Below are 16386 nucleotides of genomic sequence, written 5' to 3' on the forward strand. Positions count from 1 at the left end.
ATTTGGCATGTCAAAAAAAAATATTCATCAAAAAATCCAAGACTATAGTAGGCCAAAATAGGCTGTCAAAATTTATTGGGTTCAAAAACTGCTGAAAACACATGAAAAACAGCCAGCCCAGAATAGCCTGCCAATACATATAGCAAAAGAAAAGTGGCAAAAGAGCCCAAAACAGCAGAATTTGGCATGTCAAAGAAAATCGGGACCAAAAATCAAGGAACATAGTGGTAATGACAAAAATGTAAATTGTTAAATCATCACCAAAAACTATTGAAAACAGCTGGAGGCAACAACAGAATAGGCTGCCAAGGCCACAGGCACGCCTATAGCAAAGAAAGAAAGTTGCAAAAAACATTCAAAAAACAACATAATTTGGCATGTCAAAAAAATCTCACCAAAAATCCAAGACTATAGTAAGGCCAAACGCTGAAATGTCAAAATTTGACCACGTTCCAAAACTGCTGAAACACATGGAAAACAGCATGAATAGCCTGCAAGAATACACTTATAGCCAGGCGTACGCCATAGCAAAGAAAGTGTAAAACGAGCAGACTAAAACAGCATAATTTCAAGCATGTCAAATCTGGACCAAAAAATCAGAAAGACTATAGTAAAGGCAAACTTTCAAAATTGAGTCCAAAAACTGTTGAAAACAGCTGGAAACAGCTTAGAATAGGCTGCCAAGGCACGCCATAGCAAAGAAAGTTGCAAAAAAAGCCCAAAACAGCATAATTTGGCATGTCAAAAAATCTCACCAAAATCCAAGACTATAGTAAGGCAAACTGTCAAAATTTGACACGTTCCAAAACTACTGAAAACACATGGAAACAGCTTAGAATAGCCTGCCAAAAAGCACCATAGCAAAGAAAGTTGCAAAAAAAGCCCAAAACAACATAATTTGGCATGTCAAAAAAATCTGACCAAAAATCCAAGACTATAGTAAGGCAAAAATGTCAAAATTTGACACATCCCAAAAACTGTTGAAAACAGCTGGAAACAGTTCAGAATAGCCTGCCAAGGCACGCTATAGCAAAGAAAGTTGCAAAAAGAGTCCACAACAACATAATTTGGCATGTTGAAAATCTGACCAAAAATCCAAGACTATAGTAAAGCAAAAATGTCAAAATTTGACACGTCCCAAAAACTGTTGAAAACACATGAAAACAGCTTAGTATATCCTGCCAATACACGCCATAGTAAAGAAAGTTGCAAGAAGAGTCCAAAACAGCATAATTTGGCATGTCCAAAATCTGACCAAAAATCCAAGACTATAGTAAGGCAAAAATGTCAAATTTTGACACGCCCCAAAAACTGTTGAAAACACATGGAAACAGCTTAGAATAGCTAGCCAAGGCACGCCATAGCAAAGAAAGTTGCAAAAACAGTCCAAAACAACATAATTTGGCATGTTGAAAATCTCACCAAAAATCCAAGACTATAGTAAGGCAAAATGTCAAAATTTGACACATCCCAAAAACTGTTGAAAACACATGGAAACAGCTTAGAATAGCTAGCCAAGGCACGCCATAGCAAAGAAAGTTGCAAAAACAGTCCAAAACAACATAATTTGGCATGTTGAAAATCTCACCAAAAATCCAAGACTATAGTAAGGCAAAAATGTCAAAATTTGACACGTCCCAAAAACTGCTGAAAACAGCTGGAAACAGCTTAGAATAGCCTGCCAAAAAGCGCCATAGCAAAGAAAGTTGCAAAGAAAGCCAAAAACAGCATAATTTGGCATGTTGAAAATCTGACCTAAAATCCAAGACTATAGTAAGGCAAAAATGTCAAAATTTGACACGTCCCAAAAACTGCTGAAAACACATGGAAACAGCTTAGAATAGCCTGCCAAAAAGCACCATAGCAAAGAAAGTTGCAAAAAAAGCCCAAAACAACATAATTTGGCATGTCAAAAAAATCTGACCAAAAATCCAAGACTATAGTAAGGCAAAAATGTCAAAATTTGACACATCCCAAAAACTGTTGAAAACACATGAAAACAGCTTAGTATATCCTGCCAATACACGCCATAGTAAAGAAAGTTGCAAGAAGAGTCCAAAACAGCATAATTTGGCATGTCCAAAATCTGACCAAAAATCCAAGACTATAGTAAGGCAAAAATGTCAAAATTTGACACGTTCCAAAAACTGCTGAAAACACATGGAAACAGCTTAGAATAGCCTGCCAAGAAACGTTATAGCAAAGAAAGTTGCAAAAACAGCCCAAAACAACATAATTTGGCATGTCAAAAAAATCTCATCAAAAATCCAAGACTATAGTAAGGCCAAACTGTCAAAATTTGACACGTTCCAAAAACTGCTGAAAACACATGGAAACAGCTTAGAATAGCCTGCCAAAGCACGCCATAGCAAAGAAAGTTGCAAAAAGAGCCCAAAACAACATAATTTGGCATGTCAAAAAAATCTGACCCAAAATCCAAGACTATAGTAAGGCAAAAATGTCAAAATTTGACACATCCCAAAAACTGTTGAAAACACATGAAAACAGCTTAGTATATCCTGCCAATACACGCCATAGTAAAGAAAGTTGCAAGAAGAGTCCAAAACAGCATAATTTGGCATGTCCAAAATCTGACCAAAAATCCAAGACTATAGTAAGGCAAAAATGTCAAAATTTGACACGTTCCAAAAACTGCTGAAAACACATGGAAACAGCTTAGAATAGCCTGCCAAGAAACGTTATAGCAAAGAAAGTTGCAAAAACAGCCCAAAACAACATAATTTGGCATGTCAAAAAAATCTCATCAAAAATCCAAGACTATAGTAAGGCCAAACTGTCAAAATTTGACACGTTCCAAAAACTGCTGAAAACACATGGAAACAGCTTAGAATAGCCTGCCAAAGCACGCCATAGCAAAGAAAGTTGCAAAAAGAGCCCAAAACAACATAATTTGGCATGTCAAAAAAATCTGACCCAAAATCCAAGACTATAGTAAGGCAAAAATGTCAAAATTTGACACATCCCAAAAACTGTTGAAAACACATGGAAACAGCTTAGAATAGCCTGCCAAGGCACGCCATAGCAAAGAAAGTTGCAAAAAAAGCCAAAAACAGCATAATTTGGCATGTCAAAAAAATCTCATCAAAAATCCAAGACTATAGTAAGGCCAAACTGTCAAAATTTGACACGTTCCAAAAACTGCTGAAAACACATGGAAACAGCTTAGAATAGCCTGCCAAAGCACGCCATAGCAAAGAAAGTTGCAAAAAAAGCCCAAAACAACATAATTTGGCATGTCAAAAAAATCTGACCAAAAATCCAAGACTATAGTAAGGCAAAATGTCAAAATTTGACACGTTCCAAAAACTGTTGAAAACAGTTGGAAACAGCTTAGAATAGCCTGCCAAGAAACATCATTGCAAAGAAAGTTGCAAAAACAGTTCAAAACAACATAATTTGGCATGTCGAAAATCTGACCAAAAATCCAAGACTATAGTAAGGCAAAAATGTCAAAATTTGACACGTCCCAAAAACTGTTGAAAACACATGGAAACAGCTTAGAATAGCTAGCCAAGGCATGCTATAGCAAAGAAAGTTGCAAGAAGAGTCCAAAACAGCATAATTTGGCATGTTGAAAATCTGACCCAAAATCCAAGACTATAGTAAGGCAAAACTGTCAAAATTTGATACGTCCCAAAAACTGTTGAAAACAGCTGGAAACAGATTAGAATAGGCTGCCAAGGCACGCCATAGCAAAGAAAGTTGCAAAAAAAGCCCAAAACAGCATAATTTGGCATGTCAAAAAAATCTCACTAAAAATCCAAGACTATAGTAAGGCCAAACTGTCAAAATTTGACACGTTCCAAAAACTGCTGAAAACACATGGAAACAGCTTAGAATAGCCTGCCAAGAAACATCATAGCAAAGAAAGTTGCAAAAAAAGCCAAAAACAGCATAATTTGGCATGTCAAAAAAATCTCATCAAAAATCCAAGACTATAGTAAGGCCAAACTGTCAAAATTTGACACGTTCCAAAAACTGCTGAAAACACATGAAAACAGCCTAGAATAGCCTGCCAATACACGCCATAGCAAAGAAAGTGGCAAAAAGAGCCCAAAACAGCAGAATTTGGCATGTCAAAAGAAATCGGACCAAAAATCCAAGACTATAGTAAGGCAAAAATGTCAAAATTTGACACGTCCCAAAAACTGTTGAAAACAGCTGGAAACAGCTTAGAATAGGCTGCCAAGGCACGCCACAGCAAAGAAAGTTGCAAAAAAAGCACAAAACAGCATAATTTGGCATGTCAAAAAAATCTCACCAAAAATCCAAGACTATAGTAAGGCCAAACTGTCAAAATTTGACACGTTCCAAAAACTGCTGAAAACACATGGAAACAGCTTAGAATAGCCTGCCAATACACGCCATAGCAAAGAAAGTGGCAAAACGAGCCCAAAACAGCATAATTTGGCATGTCAAAAGAAATCGGACCAAAAATCCAAGACTATAGTAAGGCAAAACTTTCAAAATTTGACACGTCCCAAAAACTGTTGAAAACAGCTGGAAACAGCTTAGAATAGGCTGCCAAGGCACGCCATAGCAAAGAAAGTTGCAAAAAAAGCCCAAAACAGCATAATTTGGCATGTCAAAAGAAATCTCACCAAAAATCCAAGACTATAGTAAGGCCAAACTGTCAAAATTTGACACGTTCCAAAAACTGCTGAAAACACATGGAAACAGCTTAGAATAGCCTGCCAAAAAGCACCATAGCAAAGAAAGTTGCAAAAAAAGCCCAAAACAACATAATTTGGCATGTCAAAAAAATCTGACCAAAAATCCAAGACTATAGTAAGGCAAAAATGTCAAAATTTGACACATCCCAAAAACTGTTGAAAACAGCTGGAAACAGTTCAGAATAGCCTGCCAAGGCACGCTATAGCAAAGAAAGTTGCAAAAAGAGTCCACAACAACATAATTTGGCATGTTGAAAATCTGACCAAAAATCCAAGACTATAGTAAAGCAAAAATGTCAAAATTTGACACGTCCCAAAAACTGTTGAAAACACATGAAAACAGCTTAGTATATCCTGCCAATACACGCCATAGTAAAGAAAGTTGCAAGAAGAGTCCAAAACAGCATAATTTGGCATGTCCAAAATCTGACCAAAAATCCAAGACTATAGTAAGGCAAAAATGTCAAATTTTGACACGCCCCAAAAACTGTTGAAAACACATGGAAACAGCTTAGAATAGCTAGCCAAGGCACGCCATAGCAAAGAAAGTTGCAAAAACAGTCCAAAACAACATAATTTGGCATGTTGAAAATCTCACCAAAAATCCAAGACTATAGTAAGGCAAAAATGTCAAAATTTGACACATCCCAAAAACTGTTGAAAACACATGGAAACAGCTTAGAATAGCTAGCCAAGGCACGCCATAGCAAAGAAAGTTGCAAAAACAGTCCAAAACAACATAATTTGGCATGTTGAAAATCTCACCAAAAATCCAAGACTATAGTAAGGCAAAAATGTCAAAATTTGACACGTCCCAAAAACTGCTGAAAACAGCTGGAAACAGCTTAGAATAGCCTGCCAAAAAGCGCCATCGCAAAGAAAGTTGCAAAGAAAGCCAAAAACAGCATAATTTGGCATGTTGAAAATCTGACCTAAAATCCAAGACTATAGTAAGGCAAAAATGTCAAAATTTGACACGTCCCAAAAACTGCTGAAAACACATGGAAACAGCTTAGAATAGCCTGCCAAAAAGCACCATAGCAAAGAAAGTTGCAAAAAAAGCCCAAAACAACATAATTTGGCATGTCAAAAAAATCTGACCAAAAATCCAAGACTATAGTAAGGCAAAAATGTCAAAATTTGACACATCCCAAAAACTGTTGAAAACACATGAAAACAGCTTAGTATATCCTGCCAATACACGCCATAGTAAAGAAAGTTGCAAGAAGAGTCCAAAACAGCATAATTTGGCATGTCCAAAATCTGACCAAAAATCCAAGACTATAGTAAGGCAAAAATGTCAAAATTTGACACGTTCCAAAAACTGCTGAAAACACATGGAAACAGCTTAGAATAGCCTGCCAAGAAACGTTATAGCAAAGAAAGTTGCAAAAACAGCCCAAAACAACATAATTTGGCATGTCAAAAAAATCTCATCAAAAATCCAAGACTATAGTAAGGCCAAACTGTCAAAATTTGACACGTTCCAAAAACTGCTGAAAACACATGGAAACAGCTTAGAATAGCCTGCCAAAGCACGCCATAGCAAAGAAAGTTGCAAAAAGAGCCCAAAACAACATAATTTGGCATGTCAAAAAAATCTGACCCAAAATCCAAGACTATAGTAAGGCAAAAATGTCAAAATTTGACACATCCCAAAAACTGTTGAAAACACATGGAAACAGCTTAGAATAGCCTGCCAAGGCACGCCATAGCAAAGAAAGTTGCAAAAAAAGCCAAAAACAGCATAATTTGGCATGTCAAAAAAATCTCATCAAAAATCCAAGACTATAGTAAGGCCAAACTGTCAAAATTTGACACGTTCCAAAAACTGCTGAAAACACATGGAAACAGCTTAGAATAGCCTGCCAAAGCACGCCATAGCAAAGAAAGTTGCAAAAAAAGCCCAAAACAACATAATTTGGCATGTCAAAAAAATCTGACCAAAAATCCAAGACTATAGTAAGGCAAAAATGTCAAAATTTGACACGTTCCAAAAACTGTTGAAAACAGTTGGAAACAGCTTAGAATAGCCTGCCAAGAAACATCATTGCAAAGAAAGTTGCAAAAACAGTTCAAAACAGCATAATTTGGCATGTGGAAAATCTGACCATAAATCCAAGACTATAGTAAGGCAAAAATGTCAAAATTTGACACATCCCAAAAACTGTTGAGAACACATGGAAACAGCTTAGAATAGCCTGCCAAGGCATGCTATAGCAAAGAAAGTTGCAAGAAGAGTCCAAAACAGCATAATTTGGCATGTTGAAAATCTCACCAAAAATCCAAGACTATAGTAAGGCCAAACTGTCAAAATTTGACACGTCCCAAAAACTGTTGAAAACAGCTGGAAACAGCTTAGAATAGGCTGCCAAGGCACGCCATAGCAAAGAAAGTTGCAAAAAAAGCCCAAAACAGCATAATTTGGCATGTCAAAAAAATCTCACTAAAAATCCAAGACTATAGTAAGGCCAAACTGTCAAAATTTGACACGTTCCAAAAACTGCTGAAAACACATGGAAACAGCTTAGAATAGCCTGCCAAGAAACATCATAGCAAAGAAAGTTGCAAAAAAAGCCAAAAACAGCATAATTTGGCATGTCAAAAAAATCTCATCAAAAATCCAAGACTATAGTAAGGCCAAACTGTCAAAATTTGACACGTTCCAAAAACTGCTGAAAACACATGGAAACAGCTTAGAATAGCCTGCCAAAGCACGCATATAGCAAAGAAAGTTGCAAAAGAGCCCAAAACAACATAATTTGGCATGTCAAAAAAATCTGACCCAAAATCCAAGACTATAGTAAGGCAAAAATGTCAAAATTTGACACATCCCAAAAACTGTTGAAAACACATGAAAACAGCCTAGAATAGCCTGCCAATACACGCCATAGCAAAGAAAGTGGCAAAACGAGCCCAAAACAGCATAATTTGGCATGTCAAAAGAAATCGGACCAAAATCCAAGACTATAGTAAGGCAAAAATGTCAAAATTTGACGTCCCAAAAACTGTTGAAAACAGCTGGAAACAGATTAGAATAGGCTGCCAAGGCACGCCATAGCAAAGAAAGTTGCAAAAAAAGCCCAAAACAGCATAATTTGGCATGTCAAAAAAATCTCACTAAAAATCCAAGACTATAGTAAGGCCAAACTGTCAAAATTTGACACGTTCCAAAAACTGCTGAAAACACATGGAAACAGCTTAGAATAGCCTGCCAATACACGCCATAGCAAAGAAAGTTGCAAAAAAAGCCCAAAACAACATAATTTGGCATGTCAAAAAAATCTCACCAAAAATCCAAGACTATAGTAAGGCCAAACTGTCAAAATTTGACACGTTCCAAAAACTGCTGAAAACACATGGAAACAGCTTAGAATGGGCTGCCAAGGCACGCCATAGCAAAGAAAGTTGCAAAAAAAGCCAAAAACAGCATAATTTGGCATGTCAAAAAAATCTCACCAAAAATCCAAGACTATAGTAAGGCCAAACTGTCAAAATTTGACACATCCCAAAAACTGTTGAAAACACATGAAAACAGCCTAGAATAGCCTGCCAATACACGCCATAGCAAAGAAAGTGGCAAAACGAGCCCAAAACAGCATAATTTGGCATGTCAAAAGAAATCGGACCAAAAATCCAAGACTATAGTAAGGCAAAAATGTCAAAATTTGACACGTCCCAAAAACTGTTGAAAACAGCTGGAAACAGCTTAGAATAGGCTGCCAAGGCACGCCATAGCAAAGAAAGTTGCAAAAAAAAGCCAAAAACAGCATAATTTGGCATGTCAAAAAAATCTCACCAAAAATCCAAGACTATAGTAAGGCCAAACTGTCAAAATTTGACACGTTCCAAAAACTGCTGAAAACACATGGAAACAGCTTAGAATAGCCTGCCAATACACGCCATAGCAAAGAAAGTGGCAAAACGAGCCCAAAACAGCATAATTTGGCATGTCAAAAGAAATCGGACCAAAAATCCAAGACTATAGTAAGGCAAAACTTTCAAAATTTGACACGTCCCAAAAACTGTTGAAAACAGCTGGAAACAGCTTAGAATAGGCTGCCAAGGCACGCCATAGCAAAGAAAGTTGCAAAAAAAGCCCAAAACAGCATAATTTGGCATGTCAAAAAAATCTCACCAAAAATCCAAGACTATAGTAAGGCCAAACTGTCAAAATTTGACACGTTCCAAAAACTGCTGAAAACACATGGAAACAGCTTAGAATAGCCTGCCAAAGCACGTAATAGCAAAGAAAGTTGCAAAAAAAGCCCAAAACAGCATAATTTGGCATGTCAAAAGAAATCTCACCAAAAATCCAAGACTATAGTAAGGCCAAACTGTCAAAATTTGACACGTTCCAAAAACTGCTGAAAACACATGGAAACAGCTTAGAATAGCCTGCCAAAGCACGCCATAGCAAAGAAAGTTGCAAAAAGAGCCCAAAACAGCATAATTTGGCATGTCAAAAGAAATCTCACCAAAAATCCAAGACTATAGTAAGGCCAAACTGTCAAAATTTGGCACGTTCCAAAAACTGCTGAAAACACATGGAAACAGCTTAGAATAGGCTGCCAATACACGCCATAGCAAAGAAAGTGGCAAAACGAGCCCAAAACAGCATAATTTGGCATGTCAAAAGAAATCGGAACAAAAATCCAAGACTATAGTAAGGCAAAACTTTCAAAATTTGACACGTCCCAAAAACTGTTGAAAACAGCTGGAAACAGCTTAGAATAGGCTGCCAAGGCACGCCATAGCAAAGAAAGTTGCAAAAAAAGCCCAAAACAGCATAATTTGGCATGTCAAAAAAATCTCACCAAAAATCCAAGACTATAGTAAGGCCAAACTGTCAAAATTTGACACGTTCCAAAAACTGCTGAAAACACATGGAAACAGCTTAGAATAGCCTGCCAAAGCACGTAATAGCAAAGAAAGTTGCAAAAAAAAGGCCAAAACAGCATAATTTGGCATGTCAAAAAAATCTCACCAAAAATCCAAGACTATAGTAAGGCCAAACTGTCAAAATTTGACACATCCCAAAAACTGTTGAAAACACATGAAAACAGCCTAGTATAGCCTGCCAATACACGCCATAGCAAAGAAAGTGGCAAAAAGAGCCCAAAACAGCATAATTTGGCATGTCAAAAGAAATCGGACCAAAAATCCAAGACTATAGTAAGGCAAAAATGTCAAAATTTGACACGTCCCAAAAACTGTTGAAAACAGCTGGAAACAGCTTAGAATAGGCTGCCAAGAAACGTTATAGCAAAGAAAGTTGCAAAAAAAGCCCAAAACAACATAATTTGGCATGTCAAAAAAATCTCACCAAAAATCCAAGACTATAGTAAGGCCAAACTGTCAAAATTTGACACGTTCCAAAAACTGCTGAAAACACATGGAAACAGCTTAGAATAGCCTGCCAAAGCACGCCATAGCAAAGAAAGTTGCAAAAAAAGCCCAAAACAACATAATTTGGCATGTCAAAAAAATCTGACCCAAAATCCAAGACTATAGTAAGGCAAAAATGTCAAAATTTGACACGTCCCAAAAACTGTTGAAAGCAGCTGGAAACAGCTTAGAATAGCCTGCCAATACACGCCATAGCAAAGAAAGTGGCAAAAAGAGCCCAAAACAGCATAATTTGGCATGTCAAAAGAAATCGGACCAAAAATCCAAGACTATAGTAAGGCAAAACTTTCAAAATTTGACACGTCCCAAAAACTGTTGAAAACAGCTGGAAACAGCTTAGAATAGGCTGCCAAGGCACGCTATAGCAAAGAAAGTTGCAAAAACAAGCCAAAAACAGCATAATTTGGCATGTCAAAAAAATCTCATCAAAAATCCAAGACTATAGTAAGGCCAAACTGTCAAAATTTGGCACGTCCCAAAAACTGCTGAAAACACATGGAAACAGCTTAGAATAGCCTGCCAAAGCACGCCATAGCAAAGAAAGTTGCAAAAAAAGCCCAAAACAACATAATTTGGCATGTCAAAAAAATCGGACCAAAAATCCAAGACTAAAGTAAGGCAAAACTTTCAAAATTTGACACGTCCCAAAAACTGCTGAAAACACATGAAAACAGCCTAGAATAGCCTGCCAATACACGCCATAGCAAAGAAAGTGGCAAAACGAGCCCAAAACAGCATAATTTGGCATGTCAAAAGAAATCGGACCAAAAATCCAAGACTATAGTAAGGCAAAAATGTCAAAATTTGACACGTCCCAAAAACTGTTGAAAACAGCTGGAAACAGATTAGAATAGGCTGCCAAGGCACGCCATAGCAAAGAAAGTTGCAAAAAAAGCCCAAAACAGCATAATTTGGCATCAAAAAAAAATCTCACCAACAATCCAAGACTATAGTAAGGCCAAACTGTCAAAATTTGACACGTTCCAAAAACTGCTGAAAACACATGGAAACAGCTTAGAATAGCCTGCCAAGAAACATCATAGCAAAGAAAGTTGCAAAAAAAGCCAAAAACAGCATAATTTGGCATGTCAAAAAAATCTCATCAAAAATCCAAGACTATAGTAAGGCCAAACTGTCAAAATTTGACACGTTCCAAAAACTGCTGAAAACACATGGAAACAGCTTAGAATAGCCTGCCAATACACGCCATAGCAAAGAAAGTTGCAAAAAAAGCCCAAAACAACATAATTTGGCATGTCAAAAAAATCTCACCAAAAATCCAAGACTATAGTAAGGCCAAACTGTCAAAATTTGACACGTTCCAAAAACTGCTGAAAACACATGGAAACAGCTTAGAATGGGCTGCCAAGGCACGCCATAGCAAAGAAAGTTGCAAAAAAAAGCCAAAAACAGCATAATTTGGCATGTCAAAAAAATCTCACCAAAAATCCAAGACTATAGTAAGGCCAAACTGTCAAAATTTGACACATCCCAAAAACTGTTGAAAACACATGAAAACAGCCTAGAATAGCCTGCCAATACACGCCATAGCAAAGAAAGTGGCAAAACGAGCCCAAAACAGCATAATTTGGCATGTCAAAAGAAATCGGACCAAAAATCCAAGACTATAGTAAGGCAAAACTTTCAAAATTTGACACGTCCCAAAAACTGTTGAAAACAGCTGGAAACAGCTTAGAATAGGCTGCCAAGGCACGCCATAGCAAAGAAAGTTGCAAAAAAAGCCCAAAACAGCATAATTTGGCATGTCAAAAGAAATCTCACCAAAAATCCAAGACTATAGTAAGGCCAAACTGTCAAAATTTGACACGTTCCAAAAACTGCTGAAAACACATGGAAACAGCTTAGAATAGCCTGCCAAATAGCAAAAGAAAGTTGCAAAAAGAGCCCAAAACAACATAATTTGGCATGTCAAAAGAAATCTCACCAAAAATCCAAGACTATAGTAAGGCCAAACTGTCAAAATTTGGCACGTTCCAAAAACTGCTGAAAACACATGGAAACAGCTTAGAATAGTCTGCCAAAGCACGCCATAGCAAAGAAAGTTGCAAAAACAGCCCAAAACAACATAATTTGGCATGTCAAAAAAATCTCACCAAAAATCCAAGACTATAGTAAGGCCAAACTGTCAAAATTTGACACGTTCCAAAAACTGCTGAAAACACATGGAAACAGCTTAGAATAGGCTGCCAAGGCACGCCATAGCAAAGAAAGTTGCAAAAAAAAGGCCAAAACAGCATAATTTGGCATGTCAAAAAAATCTCACCAAAAATCCAAGACTATAGTAAGGCCAAACTGTCAAAATTTGACACATCCCAAAAACTGTTGAAAACACATGGAAACAGCTTAGAATAGGCTGCCAATACACGCCATAGCAAAGAAAGTGGCAAAACGAGCCCAAAACAGCATAATTTGGCATGTCAAAAGAAATCGGAACAAAAATCCAAGACTATAGTAAGGCAAAACTTTCAAAATTTGACACGTCCCAAAACTGTTGAAAACAGCTGGAAACAGCTTAGAATAGGCTGCCAAGGCACTCCATAGCAAAGAAAGTTGCAAAAAAAGCCCAAAACAGCGTAATTTGGCATGTCAAAAGAAATCGGACCAAAAATCCAAGACTATAGTAAGGCCAAACTGTCAAAATTTGACACATTCCAAAAACTGCTGAAAACACATGGAAACCGCTTAGAATAGCCTGCCAAAGCATGCCATAGCAAAGAAAGTTGCAAAAAGCCCAAAACAGCATAATTTGGCATGTCAAAAAAATCTCACCAAAAATCCAAGACTATAGTAAAGCCAAACTGTCAAAATTTGACACGTTCCAAAAACTGCTGAAAACACATCGAAACAGCTTAGAATAGCCTGCCAATACACGCTATAGCAAAGAAAGTGGCAAAAAAAAAGCCCAAAACAGCAGAATTTGGCATGTCAAAAGAAATCGGACCAAAATCCAAGACTATAGTAAGGCAAAACTTTCAAAATTTGACACGTCCCAAAAACTGTTGAAAGCAGCTGGAAACAGCTTAGAATAGCCTGCCAAGGCACGCTATAGCAAAGAAAGCTGCAAAAAAAGCCCGAAACAGCATTATTTGGCATGTCAAAAAAATCTGACCCAAAATCCAAGACTATAGTAAGGCCAAACTGTCAAAATTTGACACATCCCAAAAACTGCTGAAAACACATGAAAACAGCCTAGAATAGCCTGCCAATACACGCCATAGCAAAGAAAGTGGCAAAAAGAGCCCAAAACAGCAGAATTTGGCATGTCAAAAGAAATCGGACCCAAAATCCAAGACTATAGTAAGGCAAAACTTTCAAAATTTGACACGTCCAAAACTGTTGAAAACAGCTGGAAACAACAGAATAGGCTGCCAAGGCACGCCATAGCAAAGAAAGTTGCAAAAAAAAGCCAAAAACAGCATAATTTGGCATGTCAAAAAAATCTCACCAAAAATCCAAGACTATAGTAAGGCAAAAATGTCAAAATTTGACACATCCCAAAAACTGTTGAAAACACATGAAAACAGCCTAGAATAGCCTGCCAAGGCACGCTATAGCAAAGAAAGTTGCAAAAACAGCCCAAAACAACATAATTTGGCATGTCAAAAAATCTGACCAAAAATCCAAGACTATTGTAAGGCAAAATGTCAAAATTTGACACGTTCCCAAAAACTGTTGAAAACACATGGAAACAGCTTAGAATAGCCTGCCAATACACGCCATAGCAAAGAAAGTGGCAAAAAGAGCCCAAAACAACATAATTTGGCATGTCAAAAGAAATCGGACCAAAAATCCAAGACTAAAGTAAGGCAAAAATGTCAAAATTTGACACGTCCCAAAAACTGTTGAAAACAGCTGGAAACAGCTTAGAATAGGCTGCCAAGGCACGCCATAGCAAAGAAAGTTGCAAAAAAAAGCCAAAAACAGCATAATTTGGCATGTCAAAAAAATCTCATCAAAAATCCAAGACTATAGTAAGGCAAAAATGTCAAAATTTGACACGTTCCAAAAACTGCTGAAAACACATGGAAACAGCTTAGAATAGTCTGCCAATACACGCCATAGCAAAGAAAGTTGCAAAAAAAGCCCAAAACAGCATAATTTTGCATGTCGAAAAAATCGGACCAAAAATCCAAGACTATAGTAAGGCAAAACTTTCAAAATTTGACACGTCCCAAAAACTGTTGAAAACAGCTGGAAACAGCTTAGAATAGGCTGCCAAGGCACGCCATAGCAAAGAAAGTTGCAAAAAAAGCGAAAAAACAGCATAATTTGGCATGTCAAAAAAATCTCACCAAAAATCCAAGACTATAGTAAGGCAAAAATGTCAAAATTTGACACATCCCAAAAACTGTTGAAAACACATGAAAACAGCCTAGAATAGCCTGCCAATACACGCCATAGCAAAGAAAGTGGCAAAAAGAGCCCAAAACAGCAGAATTTGGCATGTCAAAAGAAATCGGACCCAAAATCCAAGACTATAGTAAGGCAAAACTTTCAAAATTTGACACGTCCCAAAAACTGTTGAAAACAGCTGGAAACAGCTTAGAATAGGCTGCCAAGGCACTCCATAGCAAAGAAAGTTGCAAAAAAAGCCCAAAACAGCGTAATTTGGCATGTCAAAAGAAATCGGACCAAAAATCCAAGACTATAGTAAGGCCAAACTGTCAAAATTTGACACATTCCAAAAACTGCTGAAAACACATGGAAACCGCTTAGAATAGCCTGCCAAAGCATGCCATAGCAAAGAAAGTTGCAAAAAAAGCCCAAAACAGCATAATTTGGCATGTCAAAAAAATCTCACCAAAAATCCAAGACTATAGTAAAGCCAAACTGTCAAAATTTGACACGTTCCAAAAACTGCTGAAAACACATCGAAACAGCTTAGAATAGCCTGCCAATACACGCCATAGCAAAGAAAGTGGCAAAAAAAAAGCCCAAAACAGCAGAATTTGGCATGTTGAAAATCTGACCCAAAATCCAAGACTATAGTAAGGCAAAACTTTCAAAATTTGACACGTCCCAAAAACTGTTGAAAGCAGCTGGAAACAGCTTAGAATAGCCTGCCAAGGCACGCTATATCAAAGAAAGCTGCAAAAAAAGCCCGAAACAGCATTATTTGGCATGTCAAAAAAATCTGACCCAAAATCCAAGACTATAGTAAGGCCAAACTGTCAAAATTTGACACATCCCAAAAACTGCTGAAAACACATGAAAACAGCCTAGAATAGCCTGCCAATACACGCCATAGCAAAGAAAGTGGCAAAAAGAGCCCAAAACAGCAGAATTTGGCATGTCAAAAGAAATCGGACCCAAAATCCAAGACTATAGTAAGGCAAAACTTTCAAAATTTGACACGTCCCAAAAACTGTTGAAAACAGCTGGAAACAGCTTAGAATAGGCTGCCAAGGCACGCCATAGCAAAGAAAGTTGCAAAAAAAAGCCAAAAACAGCATAATTTGGCATGTCAAAAAAATCTCACCAAAAATCCAAGACTATAGTAAGGCAAAAATGTCAAAATTTGACACATCCCAAAAACTGTTGAAAACACATGAAAACAGCCTAGAATAGCCTGCCAAGGCACGCTATAGCAAAGAAAGTTGCAAAAACAGCCCAAAACAACATAATTTGGCATGTCGAAAATCTGACCCAAAATCCAAGACTATTGTAAGGCAAAAATGTCAAAATTTGACACGTTCCAAAAACTGCTGAAAACACATGGAAACAGCTTAGAATAGCCTGCCAATACACGCCATAGCAAAGAAAGTGGCAAAAAGAGCCCAAAACAACATAATTTGGCATGTCAAAAGAAATCGGACCAAAAATCCAAGACTATAGTAAGGCAAAAATGTCAAAATTTGACACGTCCCAAAAACTGTTGAAAACAGCTGGAAACAGCTTAGAATAGGCTGCCAAGGCACGCCATAGCAAAGAAAGTTGCAAAAAAAAAAGCCAAAAACAGCAGAATTTGGCATGTCAAAAAAATCTCATCAAAAATCCAAGACTATAGTAAGGCAAAAATGTCAAAATTTGACACGTTCCAAAAACTGCTGAAAACACATGGACACAGCTTAGAATAGCCTGCCAATACACGCCATAGCAAAGAAAGTTGCAAAAAAAGCCCAAAACAGCATAATTTTGCATGTCGAAAAAATCGGACCAAAAATCCAAGACTATAGTAAGGCAAAATTTTCTAAATTTGACACGTCCCAAAAACTGTTGAAAACAACTGGAAACAGCTTAGAATAGGCTGCCAAGGCACGCC

The 16386-nt window shown here is 37.3% G+C and overlaps 1 protein-coding gene across 4 annotated transcripts in view; it reads left to right on the top strand.

The window, feature by feature from the left end:
* The window catches only part of neurl4 (neuralized E3 ubiquitin protein ligase 4), a 59487-nt gene that overhangs the window by 37679 nt on the left and 5422 nt on the right, over positions 1-16386 (top strand). The window lies entirely within an intron of this gene.

The sequence above is a fragment of the Plectropomus leopardus genome, chromosome 23 (genome assembly GCF_026936395.1).
Source record: "Plectropomus leopardus strain MGB_pleo_1.0 chromosome 23, ASM2693639v1, whole genome shotgun sequence".
Classification (NCBI taxonomy): domain Eukaryota; kingdom Metazoa; phylum Chordata; class Actinopteri; order Perciformes; family Serranidae; genus Plectropomus; species Plectropomus leopardus.